General features: G+C 39.7%; 1 protein-coding gene and 1 non-coding gene across 2 annotated transcripts in view; one reads left to right on the forward strand and one right to left on the reverse strand.

The window, feature by feature from the left end:
- The window catches only part of ALG14 (ALG14 UDP-N-acetylglucosaminyltransferase subunit), a 102,012-nt gene that overhangs the window by 21,796 nt on the left and 64,311 nt on the right, over nt 1-15,905 (reverse strand). The gene's annotated exons all lie outside the window — the stretch shown is intronic.
- LOC115522550 lies at nt 10,519-10,622 on the forward strand. The gene has a single exon (XR_003971453.1). It is a non-coding gene; the product is annotated as a U6 spliceosomal RNA (small nuclear RNA).

Consider the following 15,905-nt stretch of genomic DNA (forward strand, 5'->3'; position numbering starts at 1 on the left):
AAGCCATAAAATCATTCCCCTCTCCTTCCCCTTCCACTTTGCAAGAGTATTCACTGATCTTTTTTCAGTTTTTAGATCTTTGTTTTTAAAATCTAAGAGTTCTTGTAGCATCCTATAAAAACAGACTACAAGGAGAGAGCCTGTTGCAGGGACTGAATTCTTTCTAACCCAGGCAATTTAAGGCAAAAGAAGAATCCAATTAAAAAAACCCCAGAGATAAAGATACAGTCCACAATACAAATAACATCTAGCAACGTATCTAATGAAGTACTTTTGCTAGATCTGTGTTTGAAAAAAACAAAACAAAACTGGGTAGACATAATTATGCAAGAGTGAGGAGAGTTTATAACATCCTCACATTCTCGAAAGCATGTGGCCCCCAAATGTCCCTAACAGAGTGACTTTTTCTGCCTTCCTTTCTCCTCTTCTCTCTGCAGTCAGTGCAGGCAAATCACTGTGTTATGCCAGACCCTGCAGCTCTGGCTGGGCAGGGGGTTCCTTCTCCAGCTCCCTCCTGGGGGAGTGGTCCACCCCTTTTATTGGCCAACGCCATCTTGCTTTTGGCTCCAACTGTCTTCCTGGGCTGGATTCCCCATTTTAACCCTCTAATCCTGCTGGGAAAGGGCCTCTGGCAGGACTACCATTTGAAATCCTGTAATTTTAAAAAAGTCTTTTTATCCGATACAGCTCTCTTTCCCCCTCTCACCCAAACCTTGCCAATTCTGTTCCTAAACGCTCTTCAATGTGGCCCTGCCCTTGATCTCCACTACCTGAGGTGAGCCTCTCACCTGACTCACTCAGAGCCTCCCACCTGTTTTCCCGGGCTCGCTTCCTCCTGCTCCTCCACTCCACTCTCCAAGTGCTGCTGCATGACTTCTTCCTAAAATACAAACCTGATCGTGTTGTCAGTTATCGTCAACAGACTTCTGCTTTATGTTCCTGCTGAACATAAAGTCCAAATGCCCTGAAAGATCTTTCCCAAAACTCCTTAGCTTCATCATTGTGGTTTCAAGGCTCACCTCAATTATTTTCTATGGTAAAAGAGAAACACACAAGTATCACTGAAGTTAATATAACAACAATAAATGTGAGGAATCAAGACATATATTTCACAAATAATAATACCTGTTTGTGACTACATATTGTACTTTAGTGACCCTTCAGGTACAACCGGTTTTGCAGTTCTAAAGTAGACTTAATTGTTCTAAATGCTTTCTTTGTCCAAATTAATGAGTTTTTCTAAAACACATAAGCCAGGATTAGAAAAGATTTGGCCAGTGTGCGTATTAGAAATCAAAACTTTAGGACCGGTATTCCCACTTCCTTTTTTTTTTTTTAACGGGGATGAGGAGGGGAGAAATGACCAAATTAGGGCTCAGAAAGAGAAGAGAGAGAGGGCAACGAAGACGTATCAGATTCCTGAATGACCATTTGTACTTCAGGCTGGTCCTGACCAAAGCAGGACAGTTTACAGGGACTCATATTCTTTGTAAATAGTATCTCATGTCATTCTAGTCCCCACGGCCACAGTAAGAGATGGGTATGATTGTCTGTATTCTACAGGTGAAGAAACACAGCAGCACTATTAATTTTGCTTACTATGGCAATCACTGATTAAGTGTAATGCTTACAGTTAAGAGGGAAAACTCACCCCTCCTGTTTCCCTGGATGGGAGAGTAAAGTGCCTTTTTCTCAGCCTTCTCACTCAACCCTTCCCTGGGGAGGAGGACTGCCAGGCTTGCCTGAGCAGTGAGTTTAGGAGAACAGACTAAGAATGCTCAGCGCTGCCAAGCCCATGGGCCTTTTCATTCTCTTCCCGCTAGCCCTTCTTCCACACCCACCCTCTACACTGGCTAGTGTGCTGGGTAGAGAAGAGAGGCAGGCCTGCAGTCTAATTCAGGGGAGAAGATTAGTAAACCTAGGGTGGCTGCACATCAAAGCCACACCCTCCAATCTGGCTTTCATCACTCGATAAAGCTAATATTTTCCTCTCTAGGTCTTATTTCTCAATTGGTTATGAACATAAAAGGGGAAGACAGAGGGCTATTAACTGGCTCCCTAAAAACTAAACAAGGTACATCATAGGTGCTCAATAAATATCTGTTAAATGAATGAATGAATTTGCCCAAGGCCACAAAGCTAATAAGCAAAAGAACAGAAACTTCAATCTATGTCTGACAGAAAAGCCCATGGTTTCTTAAAATTCCACTTTAGTGCTTCTCGTCGAATGTTCTATTTCCAGGTTCCAATTCATGCTTCTGCATGGCGGCCAGGAAACTGGAAGCCCTGGCATCCGCTGGCGTAAAAACACATGTATGCCTAACAATTTGGCGGGTAATCCATTCGTCTACAAGAGTGGTTACGGGTGGGTTCAGCATGTCTGCTTGTTCTCAGCTGTATCGTGGGCCACTACCGAGGGAGCCCTGTAGGTACATGAGATGGACCTAGAAGACACGGAGAAGTAGAGAAGGTGGCACCAGCAGTGTGTGGAACAGACAGGGACGGGAGAGACAGGCAGCCGGGCAAGAAGCAGCAAGTGCAAAAAAGGGGCAGGGCAAGGAACTGGGGACCAAGAGAGAACGAAGGCCCAACAGGGCTCTGGGGGTTTGCGGGAATGGGGAGGAGGCAGGCGAAGGAAGAAGGATCATGAAAATCCCAGCAGAACAAAAGGCCACAGACACAGGAGATAAAAATATGTCCAAACAAAGGACATGAAGGGGAGATGGATACAAGAACAGGAGTAAATCACAGGCTATGAAAATAGCCACAAACTGATTTTCCATTTCATGTCAAGATGATGAAAAGTGAGAGCTAATCTGTGTGCCAGTAGCCTTCAGGAACTAAGAAATAAAACACCCAGGTTGAAAATAGTTTGGGGAGCCAGAAGATGACAAGATTCCTCCTGCAGGCAAAAGTGAAATTAAAGTAATGACAGCATCCCCTACCCCTTTCCCCTACCTTCCCGTCCCCCTCCAGTCACAAAAGAGTGGGGAGCTGTCTGGCTGGCAACCATGTATGATCTCAGCGGGGACCCTGTTCAGGCTGAGCTAATATAGTTGCTTTTTAAGAGTATCTGGTAGAATTCAGGATTGTGTGTTCACAAACACCATATAAAAACAGGGTCGTCTTTGCCTTCCAAGCAGTTTTTTTTGCTCCGTTTAAAGGCCGGGCTGAGTCTTTTTTTCCCCTGGCTGGAGTGGCACACAAAGAATTCTCTGACACGCTGCACCCACTGCAGATGAAAGCGCTTAAGTGTGAGTGAAAGCAACAATGTTTAGAGTGACATTTACTAGCTGCAAACAGTGAAATCAGAGAGCTTCAGTTCTCAGAGATTAAATGTCAGGCTTTAAACATTTAGCAGAGTATTAGCTATGGAAGTTTTTAAAATTTAGGATTTAGCTTTAGACTGCAAGCAGGACTTGAGACAGAGAAAAGGAAGTCTTCTTAAAGCAAGGAAACAATTGAGCCATAAGCTGAATACGACTATGTATTGTTAACTGAAGGCGAGACAGCCGCAGGGCAGTTACTGAGTTCAGCTCACCAAACCAGTGGTGCTGGCTGTTCTTTACTGTTCCAGATTAGTATGAGGAAGTGGACGTTCCCTGCACTTCACATTTCGGTAGACATAAGCCAAAGGTCTAAAACACGGGAGTTTGTAGGCATATAGTTTTTCCACAGCAGATATGGACTTTACAAGCCCAGGAGTTTTCACATTACTGTTTCAGAATGAATGCTTTTTAATGCATCTAAAAAGGTTAGGAAAATAGATCACTTAAAAATATTTTTTTCCAAGGTTAACTTTATTGGTGACAAAATTGGCTATAACTGCCAAATAGAACATCCGCTTTTGTGACTAATAAAATCTCAAATTTGACAATAGTAGCAATTCTTTCTTTCCTTCATTCAAAATGGCTGATAAGCAATTTCTCTACGATGTTTATTTGGGGTGCTGGGCAGATACAAAGCCCATGATAATGGTTAACATTTCAAGCTTTATTTTAAACACTTTATAAGCGTTACATTATCCCCATCTTACAGATAAGAAAACTGGGGCTTCAAGAGATTAACGACTTTGCCCAAGACCACAGGACTGCTAAATCAGGTGGCATTCAAACTCTAGCCACTGTCTCCCAAGCATGAGCACTTAGCTTCCGCCCCAGGAACTCTCAGTCTGGCAGAGACCACAGGCATGTGGACAAATAAAGTTTAATGCAAGAAAGCCACAACAAGATATGAACAGAGACACAGATTCTGTCTCAGGTCTGAGAGCTGAGGAGACATTGAAGGCAGGTCTTGACACAGGACGCAGAGTTTTTCTAGGTGAAAAAGGTAACGTTGTTTCAGGCATAGGAAGCTACGCTCCCAAAGCATGGAGGGCTTGGCATGTGTGTGGAGGCGCCAGAGTTCACCGTGTATTTGATGGGGCAAGTATGGGAATGGGAAACAAGGAGATTACAAGAGGCCGAGTGGAGACATAGAGGGAGGCTGGAGTGGGGGAAATAGAGGCCACCAGAGTTAGGAAGGGCAGAAGCAAAATGATCTGGCAACTGGCTGGATGTGCACAGGGAGGGAGAGGAATCTATAGTGGCTAGCATTTTAGACTGCTGTAAAGACTGACAACGATGGAGGTAAGACAGGTTGGGAGTGGGAGTAAAGAAGAGGAAGAGGACACTTCAGTTTTAGAAAAGCTGAGTTACAGACACTTGAGGGATACCTGGGTATCTGCTCTACTGCAAAGTTACAAACACTGAGCGCCTTTTGTACCAAGTACTAAGGAGGCCACAAGAGAACAAAACTGGGTCTTGCCTTCCCGGAGTTTACGTACCATGTGGTCTTATTCTTAATGGTGGCAATGTGTCGGGCAACTAATAGGATAATTTCTGGTTGTGATAGTGACCTGGGGGTGGTGGTGGTGGTGGTGATACTATTTGTGCTTAGGAGACAAGTGCCACAGATACAGACATTCTGTGATATTTGGGACAAATATCTGGGATATTTGTTTAATAAAACAAAGCACTATCTTATATCCCACTGGATGTCCATATAGGTGGTAAGTATTTGAGCTCATACCCTAATCGTCTTTCACATAGAAGGACAAAAAAAATTTTTTTTGCAAGTTTCATATACACATTGAATTTTCCCAACTAGAAGTACCATGAGAATTGAGCAAAGACTATACATTGCTTTGTTTCCCAAGAGCTAGCTGTTCACTATTTAAGAAAATTACATCAAGAATTGGAGGAGTTGAAAAAGTTCTGGAGATGGAGAGCAGTGATAGTTGCACAATAACATGCATGTACTTAATTCCACAGAATTGTCTACTTGAAAATGGTTAAAATGGTCAATTTTATGTTATATATATTTTAAAAGAAAAAAGTTACAAGTTAAGAAAGAAAAAAGATAATTACACGGCAGGCAGCAAACCCACTGTTTTCGAGCTACCATATGATACATTGCATCAGTCTGCACTGCAGCTGCCCTAATCATGCAGAGTCCACATTCTCATCTACCTCCTTGACTGCATCTCCTGGTGTGGTCATGCCTGGAGATACTATAAAACATGTAATGTGATGACAAATCGCTTGCTTTTTATTTCTCCTTTTTATTACAGCTAGGGCATTACATTGCATTTTTGGAATTCTGTGATACAGGAGAGGGTTATATTAACTATGAGTTTCAGTTCAGCATAGGAAGGGGCATGTTACAGAATATGTGTTAGGTAAAGGATACATTATGTCGAAAGGTTGAGAACCCTATTGAGAGACAGACATAGGTAAGTGCAACTAAAACACAAGGCAACCACGGAAATACCTCAGAGAGGAAAAAGTATAAAGGGAGAACAAGGGAAAGAGATGTTATTGGCCATGGGGGATCTGGAAAGATCCGTGGAGTAAGGAAAATGTGAGCAGGCACTGACTGATGTCCTCTGTTAGAAGAACTACACAGATGTGGGGCTTGGGACCTGATGCCTCCAATGATGACCATTCCTTTTGGCATGACTTTGATTTTTATCAAGTTCTTTTTGATGTTCTTCCTGTTTCTCCCCTGCAGTGGCCCTTGTTCTGGGAAGTTCTAGTAGGTAGAGAATGATAAATCTCTAGCCCATGTAGTATCTTTTCCAGAATCTAAAAACTGTGGTCTCTTTAATAGTCTCTGGTTAATCTCTTCTTCAGGCTAATCTCCTTACTTCCTCCAACTGTTTCTCTTATAACTTGGTTTCATATTCCCTCGCCATCTGGGTCATTTTCCTCTGAACATGTTCCCATTTGTCAGAGGCCCTTTAAAAGTGTGGTACCTAGCATTAAATGTGATTTCCAGAGCTGAAATATGGAACTGTATTTCCTAATATCCCAAAAAGGGGGAAGTGTTATCGCTCCACACAGTGAGATCAGGATGGAGAAGGGAGCAGGGGAGGACCTATCTTAATCATCACTGTACTGCCAATATTGAAAACTTTTTCTTTATTGTTTAAGCAAGTTAAATCTGAATTTTTTTAAAAAAATTTATTTAGTTTTGAGAGGCAGAGAGAGACAGAGCACAAGTGGGGAAGGGGCAGAAAGAGAGGGAGACAAGGAATCTGAAGCAGGCTCCAGGCTCTGAGCTGTCAACACAGAGCCCGATGCGGGCTCGAACTCACAAACTGTGAGATCATGACCCGCGCTGAAGTTGGACGCTTAACCGACTGAGCCACCCAGGTGCCCCTAAACTTGCAACTACAGTTCTGATTTCTGTGTCTTTTATTCATAGTTTTTGTTTTGAGGATTAAATGAAAATGTGGGTCTTATTAAAAGACACTAACAATTATTTTTTTTTAATGCTTACTTATTTTGAGAGGGAGGGAGGGAGGGAGAGTTGGAGTGTGCATGCGCAGGGGAGGGGCAGAGAGAGAGGGAGAGAGAGAATCCCAAGCAGGCTCTGTGCTGTCAGTGCTGAGCCTAACACAGGGCTCAATCCCACAAACCATGAGATCATGACCTGAGCCAACATCAAGTCACGTGCCTAACCAACTGAGCCACCCAGGTGCCCCAACACTAGCAATTATTTTTATTTGCTGATAGGATGTGCATACTGCCATTGTATAGTAATTTCTTATCTGAAGACTTAACAGATTGGGCCCTGCCCACGTCCCAAGTCAATCTAACCAAGACTGGCAGGTACACCACCTTTTCTAGGGGGTTGGTCCATAAAGTGGAGTTAGTATTTCTGCCTTAAGGATGGATCTGATGTGTGTGTGGAAAGCCCCTGAATTCCTGTGTGTCCAGTGAACCTCTGCTTGAGCCCCACCATATGGATAATTTCACCTAGGCTCCTTATTTTTTCATCTCATTTTGGTCTGAGACTGAAACCCTGCAGTAACCTCACTGGCTCCTGACAACAGGCTGTCCCCTGGGGCTGAAACAGTCCCAGTTCATCTCCCTATTCTGATGCTACAGACACTTGAACCACAGTGACACCATCCATTGGTCTGAAACTTTGGAAGCCACAGAGAACCTCTACAAAGACATCACTGAGGCATAAATACTAGCTTGCTATCCACCATGAATTCAATGCCCTCGAATGACTGACCAAGGAATAGGGGACAGATTAGCCTCAGAAGTCTAAGCACTCTATGTCATTTCTACTGGCCACCCAAGTTCCAACATGCTTTTGCAGCTGAACAAGACGAGCTTGAAGGTAAACCAGGAGAGCAGGTCTGTTAGCTGATGTATCCCACCCCCTTAGAACAGTGCTTAGCACGTAACAGATGCTTAGATATGGTAGACATCTATCTTTGTTTTGCCCAGCATTCCTTTTTTTGAGAACTGCTTTTTCCCTACTCCACATTATTCTGATGGGGCTCCCAATCATGAGACTGAACAAGGTAGGAAATCATGTCATAAATCTGGAGCTCATTAATCTCCATGTCCCTAGTCCCTAGATTCCCTGCAGTTAAGCAGATATCTGCACTCCTTACTTCTGGAGAATCTGAGTCATGATGTCAAGAGGGCTGATGAATGTAGGTGGGTACATTCTGCAAGTACATCATTCAGAGACTAAACTTTATATGAATGTTCATCATGAAACCCAAGCCAACAAGGTAATACCAGTACCAGAATTTACCTTATTCACATTCAAATAAATTGGAGATAAAACTTTTTCAAAGTTCTGATAGATGGAATACAGTTTTTATAATGTCAGCTTTTCTGTTTCCTCAGAAAAAATTTTAATCTGTGAAATATGAAAAAAATACATATTGGATTAAAATAATCCAACAGATTGGGGGGGGGACAGGAAAAGTTATGGTTTGCTTAAGGCTTTTTAAAAACTGTGGTAAAAATATATAACATAAAATTTACCCTCTTACCCATTTTTAAGTGCACAGTTCATTGGTGTTAAGTATATTTACAATGCTGTGCAACTATCACCACTACCTCCCTCCAGAACTTTTTTATCATACCAAACGAAAACTCTGTACTCAAAAATTCGCCTTTCCGCCGCTCTTCCCAGCTCCAGGTAACTGCTATTCTTTCTGTCTCTATGAATTTGCCTATTCTAGGCAAATTAACTAGAATTATGACTGCATTACATTAGAATTATAAGTTATACAATACTTTCTCCTTTTGTCTGGCTTATGTCATTTAGCACACATTTTCAAGGTTTATTGATATTGTGGCATGTATTAGAATTTCATTCTTCTTTAGGGCTAAATAATACTCCATTATTTGTATGTACCACATTCTATTATCTACTTATCTGTTGACAGACACTTGGGTTGTTTTCATCTTTTGGCTATTGTGCTATGAACACTGGGGTACAAGTATCTGGTTGAGTCCCTGCTTTCAATTATCTTGGGTATACCTAGAAGTGAAATTGGGTGGATCATGCAGTAATTCTATGCTTAACATTTTGAGGAATCTGTATAAAGCTTTTCAAAATGACTTATGAAGTAAAAATTTATTAACTTAGGAACTATATAAGCAATAAGTTATTCTTCACCTAATAATTCACGTATCATTACTGGAGACAGAAAGAGTGCTGTATTAAATAGAACAGAAGTAGTAAAGGAGGGAACAGGAATTTCCAAGTAGCTACAAGTCCCCACGAAAGTAAGAAGTCACAATAACTGCAACTTGCTAAAATGTAAACACCAGGATATTTACACACATGAAATATAGTCTTAATAAAACCTAAAACTTTTATTCCTAAATTGTGTAAGAATAAATCCCAGGATGTGATCACACAACTGGTCTCTTTTGTATGCAAAATAATTGATCAGTACCTATCTAAAGTGCAAAGGTTATGAAAGATAATGAAAGACTGAAGAAAGTAGGGAACTAAGGAGCTCTGATATTGGATCTGGAACAGAAAACGGACAATGGTGAAAAAACTAGTAAAATCCAAATAAAGACTGTTAGCTAACAGTACTGTATACCAGTGTTAATATCGTCATTGTGATAACTAAACTATGGTTACATAAGGTGCCAACCCTACTGGAAGCTGGATGAATGATATATGGGAATTCTCTACCATTTCTGCAGTTTTTGTGTGAATTTTAAGTGATTCCAAAATAAACGCTAAAAAGAATTATAATCTCTGGACTTTAGTGGGCACCTGAAATTGTTAAGCCAAATAATCAGAAATAGCAATAATAAATTTGAAGTTATAAGTCTCTTCCTTGAAAAGAGGCTTCAACATTCATGAAGAGGAGAAAAGACAGTAATTTTATAGTTAGTGCCTCCAATAACCAATTTTCTCTTGCACCCTATTGCCATCTTGGCCTTACGTTTCTTCCTTCTAGATCCATCCTCCCAACACTTTTAACTCAGACTTTATTAAGAAGGCTCTCCCAACATTATATCTTCTTTAAAAAATTTTTTTTAACGTTTATTTACTATTGAGAGACAGAGAGAGACAGAGCATAAGCATGGGGGGCAGAGAGAGAGGAGGAGACACAGAATCCGAAACAGGCTCCAGGCTCTGAGCCGTCGGCACAGAGCCCAATGCGGGGCTCAAACCCACAAACCGCAAGATCATGACCTGAGCCGAAGTCAGATGCTTAACTGACTGAGCCACCCAGGCGCGCCGAACATTTATATCTTCTTAATCATCCCTTTCAACTGTTGCCAAATCAATGTTTACAGTCCAGATTGTTCTCTGAGCTTTGACAGTACACCCACTGGCCTACTGGACATCCCCACTTCCAAAGGCCACTGAAATTCAGCATGTATCTAAAGCTAATCCTTCATTTCACTCACTTACGCAAGTCAGAAATGTAGGACTCAGCTTAGACTTGTCCTCAAACATCCCCATCCCTACTCCTATGAGCAGACAGACCATCCTACCATGGTCTACACTGTAGTATAACATTCAATATCTTCCATTCGCTAAAATATAAAGTTGAAATCCAGCCATCTTTATCATTGATAGACACAGTGAATTTGTACCCAAAAAAGCCAAAAGAGATTGTAGAAAGCAGTACTTATAAACTCAGAACATTTTCAATGTTGAAAACACATTTTTTTTTTCTTGAAGGAGAAAGTACTTGCTTTGAAAGCACATATGCCAGAATTGGAATGATACAGAGATTAGCATGGCCCTTGTGTAAGGGTGACATGCAAATTTATGAAGTACACTTCTTTTTTTTAATAAAAGAGAGAGTGAGCACAAGTGATAGAGAGAGAAAGGGACTCTTAAGCAGGCTCCACGCTCAGAGCAGAGCCCAATGTGGGGCTCGATCCCATGACCCTGAGATCATGATCTGAGCCGAAATCAAGAGTTGGACACTTAACTGACTAAGACACCCAGATGTCCCTGAGGTATACCATATTTTTAAGAAATTATACCAATTTTCCACAATCTCTGTCAGAGGACAGAAATAGAAGGAATACTTCCTAACTTATTCTAGGACACCATAATTACCCTAATACTAAAACCAGACTATGACATTACAGGAAAAGAAAACTACAGACCAGTATCTCTCATGAAGACAGATGCAAAAATCCTCAATAAAAATATTAGCAAATCAAATCCAACAATGTTTAAAAATAATTATACACCATAATCGAGTGGGATTTATCCCATGTATGTAAGGTGGTTTCAACATTCAAAAATCAACTGATGTAATGTATCACATCAACAGGCTAAAGAAGAAATATCACATGATAATATCAATAGATGGAGAAAAAGCATTTGACAAAATCCAATACCCATTTGTGATAAAAGCTCTTAGTAAAGTAGGAAGAGATGAAAACTTCCTCAATTTGATAAATAATATTTCTAGAAAACCTACAGCTAACATACTTAATGGTGAGAAGCTTTCCCACTCAGATTAGGAACAAAGCAGGGATGTCCCCTTTCATCACTCTATTTCAACATTGTACTAGAAGTCCTAGCCAACGTAATAAGATAAAGAAATAAAAGATGTACTGATTAAGAAGGAAGGAATAAAACTGTCTTTGTTTGTAAATGGCATGATCATCTATGTAGAATATCTGAAAGAACTGACCAAAAAATTCCCAGAATAAGTGATTATAGCAAGGCTATAGAATATAAGGTTAATACATAAAAAGTTAATCACTTTCCTACTAAACACTGACTTTAGAAGTTAAAAACATATTACCATTTACATTAGCACCCTAAACAATGAAATACTTAGGTAAAAATCTAACAAAATATGTTCAGATCTGTCTATATGAAGAAAACTGTGAAACTCAGATGAAAAAAATCAAAGAACTAAATAAATAGAGAGATACTCTACGTTTGTGTATAGGAAAACTCAATATTGTCAAGATGTCAGTTCTTCTCAATTTGATCTACAGATTCAAAGTAATCCCACTCAAAATCTCAGCAAGTTATCTTATGGATTTCAACAAAATGATTTTAAAGTTTGAATAGAGAGGCAAAAGACAGAGACTAGCCAACACAACACTGAAGAAGAACAAAGTTGGAGGACTAACACTATTCAACTTCAAGACTAACTATAAAGCTACACAATCAAGACAGTGTGGTATTGGTGAAAGAAGAGATACATAGATTAAAAGAATAGAACAGAGAGGGGTGCCTGGGTGGCTCAGTCAGTTGGGCAGCCAACTTTGGCTCAGGTCATGATCTCACGGTTCGTGGGTTCGAGCTCCACGTTGGGCTCTGTGCTGACAGCTCAGAGCCTGGAGCCTGCTTCGGATTCTGTGTCTCCCTCTCTCTCTGACCCTCCCCGGCTAACGCTCTGTGTGTGTGTGTGTCTCTCTCTCTCAAAAATAAATAAACATAAAAAAAAAAAAAAAGAATAGAACAGAGAGCCAGAATACGATTAATTGACATTTGACAAAAGAGCAAAGGCAACACAATGGAGCAAAGACAGCCTTTTCAACAACTGGATATCCACGTGCAAAAAAGAACTTCGACACAGACCCTACACCTTTCACAAAAACTAACTCAAAATGTATTACAGACCTAAATGTAAAATGCAAAACTATGAAATTCCTAGAAGATAACATAGGAGAAAATCTAGATGACCTTGTTTTCAGAGATAACACCAAAGGCATGATCCATGAGAAAAATAATTGATATGCTGGCCTTCAATAAAATAAAAAATTTCTCTCCTTCAAAAGACATTGTCAAGAGAATGAAAGAACAAGCCACAGACTGGGAGAAAATATTTATAAAAGATGTGCCTAGTAAAGGACTGGTACCCAAAATATACCAAAAAAAAAAAAGTTTTAAAACTTAACAGTAAGAAAATGAGCAACCCAATTAAGAAATGGACCAAAGATCTTAACAGGTACTTCATCAAAGAAGATAGACAAATGGCAAACCAGCATATGACAAGATGCTCCACATCATATGTCATTATGGAAATGCAAACTAAAACAACAAAATACCCATAAGAATGGGTACACACCCATAAGAAGTATAAATAAGCAGAGCACAAAAGATGTTTAAGGCAGTAAAACTATCTTGTATGAAATTGCAATGCTAAATACATGTCATTATACATTTGTCAACACCTACAGAATATACAACACCAAGAGTGAAAGATAGTGTTAACTATGGACTGTGGGTGATAATGATGTGCCAGTGTAGGTTCATCGGTTGTAATAAATGTACCACTCTGGTGCGGGATGCTGACAATGGCTATGCGTATACAGTGGCAGAGGGCATATGGGAAATTTCTGTGCCTCCTGCTGAATTTTGCTGTAAACTTAAAATTGCTCTAAAAAATAAATTAAAAAAGTGAGAGAAAGAAACAAACGAGTATACTAACATTTCTATTAGCCATGTGATCATCTATTTGTGTATTATGGATTAGAAAATACCACAAGGATGAGTTAGTTCTTTTTGCTATTCCTAAGTTCTACAAAGAAAAGAAATTTATCGTTGACTGGAAGGCAAAAAAAATATCAGAATATCATTCCACATTTAGTGAAAGGTTGTACAAATTTGGAAGATAGAATTCCAATTCCAACCAGGCCTAGCAGAAATAAAAACAAGCAAAGTTCTTCACTGTATAAACAATGAAATTGAATAAAGTCAGAGGAATTGTTCTGACCATATATTTAGAATACTTTGTGCTGATCTGGCCACACTATGATCAGAAAGCCAACTCAGAAAAGAATGAGGGATGGTGGGGGCATCTGAAGTAGCCTAGAAACCTAAATACCCTAATTACTTCCATATAAAACAGGATTAAGATTCTTTACCATTCCTTATTATTGAAATTCACAAACTAAATTTGACTATTGCTTCAGTCGTCACTTTTAATGAATCAAAGTGATAGAAAGTAAAAATCATGAAAACATTTAACCAAACTTCATTTAATTATTGTTTTATCATATGAACTTTCATGTAAACATGATTTAGATCTTTTGGTGAATGTCACTGTAATCCCAAATCTCTAGTTTAGGGAAATAATAACATCCAACTCAATCAGAAGTGGAGTTGGAACTAAACTTTTATGAACTATCTTATAGTCATTTTCTCTTATTAGAGTAAGCTACCATGTTGTTGTAGTAGAGCTCAGTAAGGTTTTGCTGCTCATTAAGTTAATAATTAGTTCTCCATATTGGTTACTAAGACACACAAATGCCAGATATGGTGGTCCCCAAGGGTGTGTTAGCAGAGTTAGGAAAAGTTCTGAGGTACCTCTAATCAGACAATATTCTACACGTTAGTCACATACCACATCTTCATATACTGGCTTCCCCTCTTGAGAACATCTATGCTTCAGAGCCAACTGGGCCTGTTCCAAATAGCCCTGCTTTGGTGGACTTTCCTAGTACATCATTTTAGAATCAAGAATCAAAGACTCTTAAAGCTGGGAGGAAACTTAAAGATCAAAAATGATATCACAGGAAAAAGTATAATCTGGTAAGATGCTGTTCAACCCTTTCTTGTGTCTACCCTGTTGATTAAACAAAACAAAACAAAACAAAACAAAACAAAACAAATAATCCAGAAGAATCTTCCCCTTTTATTACAGATATCAGGGTTGCTTTATGTGTAAATATAGAATTGTCTCATTTTTCCAGTGCAGGATCAAAAGCAGCCTGTATCGGAACTTGACCAAAACCTATTGTTTATTCACAATTTATCCTAACCCTTCATTTCTGATGGAAGTAATTTTCCCGTGCTTTATAATAAAAACACAGCAACCAGAACCTGGATGTTTACAGTGTTTTGCCAACAACTAAAGCAAACAATACCCCAAATCTGAACTGGCTATGTAGACAAAAGAAATCAAATAATTACTTCAGAGTTCCAAAACCAATTTATTGGTCTAATGAGGGCTAGACTCCAACTTGGACACTCAACTGTTTTCAGGTCCCTAGTGAGATAAATGTTTTAGCATGTATTTTTAGCCAGGAGTTATTTTTATTTTAATAGCACTGCTTTTAAATAACTTTTCCTTAAAAAAAACCCCAAAACCCAAAAACCAAATAAAAGACCCTCCAGCATTTCTAACTTTATGATTCTCTAATTGAATTATGTGATTCAACTATGAAGCAATGGTTAGTTTACTTTACCCAACTTTTATCTTTTTGCATTTAGAATCATTCTCAGAAATCCAAATTGGCTGATTACTGAACAAGTTCTAATTACTCCCCAAAGTCCAGGGAGCCTGGACTTTTAGGATTGTTCACTGTTTGGCTGGGAAACAGGCTTCTTCTTGTAGTGCCCGATCTGCTATGGATTTAAAAACTGTCTTAAATGGCTATTTGTTCTAGGTTCTTTGAAGTACATTTGCTGCTCCTGCCTTCTGGAACTATTCTGACAGACATGCTGAAGCCTCATGCCATATTCTTCACTATGTAGTTTGTGCAGCCGGGAAAAATAGGATAATGGCTCATAAACCTGCTCTCACCTCCAAAAGAGGGTTTGGGATTTAAAACCCCTCCGAATAATCACAATGATGTTTCTGTCTAGAACCCTGACGGAAGTCAGCCAGTTCAGTCCCTAGTCCGCATGATCCCTCCTTCCTAGCCTTGCTCTTAGGGCCATGCCTGCCTCCTACATTCTATACCCCTCTGAGCATAAATGCCCTCCATGTCTCGTTGTCATCTCGGTCATCCACGGTGCCCAGCTCACAGCAGTTATTTGATGAAAAATAGTAACACATTTGTGAATAATTTATTTGCAAATAATTATAACCAGCTGTAAATAATAGCAAGCTTATAAAATAGTAATTCAGAAATAAAGAACTTCAAAGGATAGACGTTCAGATTATAATCAGTAAAATCTTGCTCTGATACCTAGGTCTTAACATCCAAGGAAATGGCATCAGAAAGCAATTCTACATCAGGGTGCTGGGTAGCTCACTTGTTTAAGTGTCCAAGTCTTAATGTCGGCTCAGGTCGTGATCTCATAGTTTGTGAGATTGAGCCCTCACAGAGCAGAACCTGCTTGGAATTCTCTCTCTCACACTCTCTCAA

This window comes from Lynx canadensis, chromosome C1 (assembly GCF_007474595.2).
Source record: "Lynx canadensis isolate LIC74 chromosome C1, mLynCan4.pri.v2, whole genome shotgun sequence".
Lineage (NCBI taxonomy): Eukaryota > Metazoa > Chordata > Mammalia > Carnivora > Felidae > Lynx > Lynx canadensis.